The sequence below is a fragment of the Ursus maritimus genome, unplaced genomic scaffold (genome assembly GCF_017311325.1).
Source record: "Ursus maritimus isolate PB19 unplaced genomic scaffold, ASM1731132v1 scaffold_36, whole genome shotgun sequence".
NCBI classification, from domain to species: Eukaryota; Metazoa; Chordata; class Mammalia; order Carnivora; family Ursidae; genus Ursus; species Ursus maritimus.
In genome coordinates, this window is record NW_024426230.1 from 14,415,594 (window position 1) to 14,423,411 (window position 7,818).

A 7,818-nucleotide genomic window follows, 5' to 3' on the forward strand; every position below is an offset into this window, starting at 1 on the left:
TCCATATATACAATGGAATATTACTCAGCAATCAGAAAGAACGAGTTCTCAACATTTGCTACAACATGGACGGCACTGGAGGAGATAATGCTAAGTGAAATAAGTCAAGCAGAGAAAGACAACTATCATATGATTTCTCTCATCTATGGAACATAAGAACTAGAATGATCAGTAGGGGAAGAAAGGGATAAAGAAATGGGGGGGTAATCAGAAGGGGGAATGAAACATGAGAGACTATGGACTATGAGAAACAGACTGAGGGCTACAGAGGGGAGGGGGGTGGGGGAATGGGATAGGTCAGTGATGGGTAGTAAGGAGGGCACATATTGCATGGTGCACTGGGTGTTATACACAACTAATGAATCATCGAGCCTTACATCGAAAACTGGGGATGTACTGTATGGTGACTAACATAATATAATAAAAAATCATTATAAAAAAAATAAATAAATAAAATCATTAGCCATCAGGGAAATTCAAATCAAAACCACATTGAGATACCACCTTACACCAGTCAGAATGGCAAAAATTGACAAGGCAGGAAACAACAATTGCTGGAGAGGATGTGGAGAAAGGGGATCCCTCCTACATTGTTGGTGGGAATGCAAGTTAGTACAGCCACTTTGGAAAACAGCGTGGCGGTCCCTTAAAAAGTTAAAAATTGAGCTACCCTATGATCCAGCCATTGCACTACTGGGTATTTACCCCAAAGATACAGATGTAGTGAAGAGAAGGGCCATGTGCACCCCAATGTTCATAGCAGCATTGTCCACAATAGCGAAACTGTGGAAGGAGCCAAGATGCCCTTCAATAGATGACTGGATTAAGATGTGGTCCATATATACAATGGAATATTACTCAGCTATCAGAGAGAACGATTACCCAACATTTGCAGCAACATGTGGGACTGGAGGAGATTATGCTAAGTGAAATAAGTCAAGCAGAGAAAGACAATTATCATATGGTTTCATTCATTTATGGAACATAAGAAATAGCAGGAAGATCGGTAGGAGAAGGAAGGGAAGAATGAGGGGGGGTAAACAGAAGGGGGAATGAACCATGAGAGACTATGGACTCTGGGAAACAAACTGAAGGCTTCAGAGGGGAGGGGGATGGGGGATTGGGATAGGCCAATGATGGGTAGTAAGGAGGGCACGTATTGCATGGTGCACTGGGTGTTATATACAAATAATGAATCATGGAACACTACATCAAAAACTAAGGATGTACTGTATAGTGACTAACACAACATAATAAAAATTAAAAAAAAAAAAAGAATGCCGTGCTAGATACCATAAAAGATACCAAGACTTCCAGTTCAGTTTCCAATGTGTTAAAAGCTTAGAATCATCACTCTCACCCTTAGGAAAAGCAAATATTAAACAGACTGAAAATCAGTGACTTTTCTTGGAAATATCAAAGAACTGAGATTGCAGGGCAAAACCTCATGTCAAATCCAGGAGAGCCAGAACTGAGATCTGCTCCTCTGTAACAGAAGCCATAAATTGGTAGAGACATTTAAATGGAAACTTTGACGAATTGCTGGAGGCTACGTATGAACTAGCTTGACAGTGAGAAAATCCTGAGGCCTGCAGCTCTTACAGGACCCTCACACATTCATGAATTTCACCTCCAGGAATACCACCAGGTTTTCATGGTAAAGAGCCAAGAAAGATCACCTTGTGGCAATGGTGAGGGGAGGGCAAGAGTAACCACTGTGAAATATGCCCAGAGTGTTCTCCATAACCAAGGTCTACTCTCTAGAGCCTTATTGCACATAGAGGTAGGGCATTTCTCTCACTATAGTCCCCTCTAGCCTTGATCTCATATAAAGGAAAGGGGAGGAAAGCTAAAATACACATGTGAAAGTCAAAGCCCAGAGACATAGGGCCACTAAACAACTGATATTTAATCATAACATTATAGAATGTTTCCCCTCTTCCATACCTTACAACCACACCAACACTGTAATAACAGCGGATTCAGCTGAAAAAAACTTCAAGACTGAGACTCTATTTAAGAAGGAATTCTTAGGGAAACCCAAAGACAACAGGGCACTGCCCCCCACCACCAAAAAAAAAAAAAAAAAAAAAAAAAAAAAGCTAAAGGAATTGAAGCCTCTGCTACTTAGCCAAATACCAGCCAAATTAACATAAAACCTCATACTAGGGGCCTATTTACCTCAGCTCAGTACATCATGTTCACCTTGCAACAGCAAAAATAAACTACAAGGTATACTAAAAGCTGAGGAAAAACAGTCTGAAGAGACAAAGCAAGTATCAGAATCATACTCTGGTATGACACAGATGTTGGTTTTATCAGGCCTGGTCTGGAACTTCAAATAACTATGATTAATATGCTAAGGGCTCTAATGGAAATGGTAGACAAAAACCAGTGAATAATCAGGGAGATGGAAATTCTAGGAAAGAATCACAAAGAAATGCTAGAAATCAAAACCACTGTAACAGAAATGAAGAACGCCTTTGGTGGGCTCATTAGTATACTGGATGCAGCTGAGGAAAGAATTAGTGAACTTAAAGATAGGTCAGTAGAAATGTTCAAAACTGAGATATAAAGAAAATGAAAAAAGGGGTGAGAATACAACATCCAAGGACTGTGGGATAATTTCTAAAGGCAATAACATACAAATAACTGAAATGCCAGAAGAAGAAAAAAAAAAGTAAAAAGAGCAAGAGAAATACTTGAAGTAATAATGGCTGAGAATTCCATAATTAATGACACCAAACCACAGATCCAGGAAGCTCAGAGACCACCAAGTAGGATAAATAAATAAATAAATAAACAAACAAACACACACACACACACACACACACACACACACACACACACACCTAGGCCTATCATATTCAACTACCGAAAATCAAAGACACAGAGAAAATCTTTAAGAAAGCTGGAGTAAGGGGGATAAAAACAAACAAGAAAAACAAAACAAAACCTTACTAGAAAGAACAGGATAAGAATTACAGTGGGCTTCTTGTTGGATTCCATGCAAGTAAGGCAAGAGCGGCACGAAATTAATGTTAAAAGAAAGAAACCATTAACCTAGAACTTTATATCCAGTGAAATTATCCTTCAAAAGTAAAGGAGAAATAAAGACAGCTACCAAGAAGAATAAGCATCGATAATGCTCCTAGTATCGTAGTGGGTTTTAGCTCCACTCACCCTCAAAAGGGAGCAACCAAGGGGCTGGAAGCTGGTCATCCTTACTGGAAACATCAGGCACAGGAAGTGACAGAGATCAGGATTGCATTAGGAAAGACAATCCCTAAGACAGACATGTCAAAATAAGAGAACTGTTGGTGGGGATGGAGAGTTAATGCAGGGCCAAGTATGCTAGACTGTGCAGTTTGTAACTGGTTCCTTCTACCGCTAGACCTCACATTTCTGCCTAAAAATGGGAACACTTTCCAAACACCATTTGGACGTAACCCCAACCTTTATATAGATATCCACACAAATACATGAATAACAGCAAAATACCATAGTAGTAGAAACTTAGATGCTAAACAGTGAGCTATAAGTGATAATCTCTCAATCAGGTCATTCAAGAAATGTTTGCTAGGCTTCTGCTCTGTCAGGTACTCTTGTAATCTCAGGGAGTTTTCTTTAAGTAGTAGAAACTAAAATACAATAAATATGTAAACAAGAAATATATAAACAACAAAGAAAACCTAAAACCAGCAGAAGGAAGGAAAAATAAAGATGAGGACAGAAATAAATAATATAGAAACCAAAACAAACAATATAACAGATCAATGAAACCAGGAGCTAGTTCTTTGAAAAACTTAAAAAAAAAAAAAAATCGAAAATCCTCTAACCAGACTTACCAAGAAAAAGAGAAAGGACTAAAATCAATAAAATCACAAATGACGGAAGAGAAATAATAACCAATACTCCAGAAATACAAATTATAAGAGAATATTATGAAAAACTATATGCTAACAAATTGGACAAAAAACTGAAACAGGAAGAAATAGAAAATTTGAGCAGACCATAATCAGCAAAGAAACTAATTCACTAATCAAAAAATTCCCAACAGACAAAAGTCCAGGACCAGAGGACTTCACAGAGAATTCTACCAAACATTTAAAGAAGAGTTAATATCTATTCTTCTCAAACTACTCCAAAAAAAGAAGAGGAGGGAAAACTTCCAAATTCATTCTAGGAGGCCAGCATTACCCTGATACCAAAACCAGATAAAGACACCACTAAAAAAGAGAACTACAGGCCAATATCTCTGATGAACATAGATGCAAAGATCCTTAACAAAATACTAGCAAACAGAATCCAACAATACATTTAAAAAGTCACTCACCATGACCAAGTGGGATTTATTCCTCAGTTGCAATATTGGTTCAATATTCGTAAATCAATCAACAAAATATGTCACATCAATAAGAGAAAAGATAGGAACCATATGATCATTTCAACAGACACAGAAAAAGTATTTGACAAAGTACAATATCCATTCATGATTTAAAAAAAAAAAAAACCCTCAACAAAGTGGGTTTAGAGGGAATATACCTCCACATGATAAAGGCTGTATATGAAAATCCCACAGCTAACATCATCCTTAATGGTGAAAACCAAGAACTTTTCCCTTAGGGTCAAGAACAAGACACAGATGTCCACTCTCACTACTCTTATTAAACATATGCTGTAAGGCCTAATCACAGCAATTAGACAACAAAAAGAAATAAGAGACATCCAAATTGGTAAGGAAGAAGTAAAACTTTCACTATCTGCAGGTGGCATGATAGTATATATACAAAACCCAAAAGAGTCCACCAAAAAATTGCTAGAACTGAAATACAAATTCAGTAGAGTTGCAGGTTACAAAAACAATATACAGAAATCTCTTGCATTTCTATATACCAATAATGAAGCAGTAGAAACACAAATTAAGAAAAAAATCTCATTCACAATTACACCAAAAATAATAAGGTACCTAGGAATAAACGTAACCAAAGAGGTAAAAGACCTCTATTCTGAAAACTATAAAACAATAATGAAAAAACTTGAGACAGAGGTGCCTGAGTGGCTTAGTCAGTTAAGTGAGCCTTTGGCTCAAGTCATGATCTCAGGGTCCTGGGATCAAGCCCTACATCAGGGCTCCCTGCACAGCAGAGAGTCTCCATTTCCTTCTCCCTCTGCCCGTACCCCCGCTTGTGCACTTTCATGTGCATGCTCTCTCTCTCAAATAAATAAAATCTTTTTTAAAATTTAAAAAAAAAGAACTTGATACAACACAAAGAAATGGGAAGACATTCCATGCTCGTGGACTGGAAGAACAATTATTGTTAAAATGTCCAAACAATCCAAAGCAATCTACACATTTAATGCAATCTCTATCAAAATACCATTTTTCACAGAACTAGAACAAACAATTCTAAAATTTATATGGAACCACAAAAGAACCCAAATAGACAAAGCAATCTTGAAAAAGAAAAGCAAAGCTGGAGGCATCACAATTCTGGACCTCAAGTTATATTACAAATTTGTAGTAATAAAAACAGTGTGGTACTGGCACAAATATAGACACATAGATCAATAGAACAGAACACAGAACCTAGAAATAAACCTACAACTACATGGTCAATTAATCTTCAACAAAGCAGGAAAGAATATCCAATGGGAAAAAGACGGTCTTCAACAAATGGTGTTGGGGAAACTGGACAGCAACATGCAGAAGAATGAAACTGGGCCACTTTCTTAGACCATACAAAAAATAAATTCAAAATGGATTAAAGACCTAAGAGTGAGATCTGAAACCATAAAAGTCCTAGAAGAGAACACAGGCAATAACTCTTTGACATTGCCCGAAGCAACATTTTTCTTGATAGGTCTCCTGAGGCAAGGAAAACAAAAGCAAAAATAAACTATTGGGTCTACATCAAAATAAAAAGGTTCTGCACAGCAAAGGAAACAATCCACAAAACTGAAAGGCAACCTACAGAATGGGAGAAGATATTTGCAAATTGCATATCCAATAAGGGGTTAATATCCAAAATATATAAAGAACTTACACAACTCAATACCCAACAACCAAATAATCTAATCAAAAATGGGCAGAAGACATGAACAGACATTTCTCCAAAGAAGAAATACAGATGGCCAACAGACATATATAAAGATGTTCATCATCACTTACCATCATGGAAATGCAAATCAAAACTTCAATGAGATATCACCTCACACCTTTCAGAATGGCTAAAATTAACAACACAAGAAACAACAGGTGTTGGTGAGTATGTGGAGAAAAAGGAACCCCCGTGCACTACTGGTAGGAACGCAAACTGGTGCAGCCACTGTGGAAAGCAGTATTAGAGGTTTCTCAGGAAGTTAAAAATAGAACTACCCTATGATCCAGCAATAGCACTACTGGGTATTTACCCAAAGAATACAGAAACACTAATTCAAAGATATACATGCACCCTGATGTTTATAGCAGCATTATCTACAATAGCCAAGATACAGCAGCTCAAGTGTCCTCTGATTGATGAATGGATAAAGAAGAGGTGGTATCTATACATAATGGAATATTATTCACCCATAAAAAGAACGAAATCTTGCCATTTTACAATGACATGGATGGAGACAGAGAGTATAATGCTAAGCAAAATATTAGTCAGAGAAAGACAAAAACTGTATGATTTCACTCCTGTGTGGAATTTAAGAAACAAAACAAATGAGCAAAGGGGAAAAAAGAGAGACCAAGAAACAGACACTTAACTATAGAGAACACACTGATGATTCTTGGGGGGGGGGGGGAGGGGCTAAATGGCGGATGGGGATTAAGTAAGGCACTTGTTGTGATGAGCACCAGGTGTTGTATGGAATTGTTGAATTACTATATTGTACCCCTGAAACTAACATTACACTGTATGTTAACTAACTGGAATTTTTTAAAAAAAAGGAAAGAAAGATATATAGTCACAAGTTATGCATAGAATTAAAATTGAGTGATTGATGATAAACAATAGCTAGATGAGAAATAGACAGGGAGATATATAGTTGATAATATTTACACAGACACTATATAAATTGAAATTTAAATAAGAAGGAGCTAGGTGTGAAAAGACTAGGGCTTACAAACATAGGGAGCAATTAGCAGAGATGTGACGTAGGAAATTGGATATACAAGCCTGGATTTCAGGGCAAAGGCCACAGTGGAAGTAGATTTGTGAGGTATATGGATGGTATTTAAAGCCATAGGCCTGTTTATGCCGAGTAATTAGAGTACAAGACTGAGCTCTTGGATACTCTAAGTTTTCAAGGTTAAGCAGCAGAAATATCTGCAAAGATATCTTTGAAGGAATAGCAAATGAGCTAGGAGGAAACCCCATTTTAATTCTACTCAACAGAAGCCTAAAGAAAACATGTTTCAAGGAGAACTGAATCATCAGTGCGACTGAGATGTGAAAGAAGACAAGAACTTAGAAGTGACTTTTGAATCTGGCAACACAGTGCTCAAGCGTGACCTTGACTGGGGAGGTCTTTGTAGTATAATGAGGACCAAAGCCTGAATGGAGTTAGGTATGGAAGAAAGTGAAGTGAGGCTGCAGAGAAACTCAAGAAGTTTTTCTGTGAAAAAGAGTAGAGATGGACAATGTGGAATAGAAAGAAATCTATTCAAGTTTAGAAAGCCTCATGGATGAGGCAGTGCTTAAGCCAGACTGGTGAGGACTGTATGAGAGAAGACAGAAGACCTGTTTGAATACAGCCAGCCCCCCTCTCCCAGCAGTCTTGGGCCGGAGCTTCCTTCCTCTGACGTGGTTGTATCCTGTCTTTGAGGGA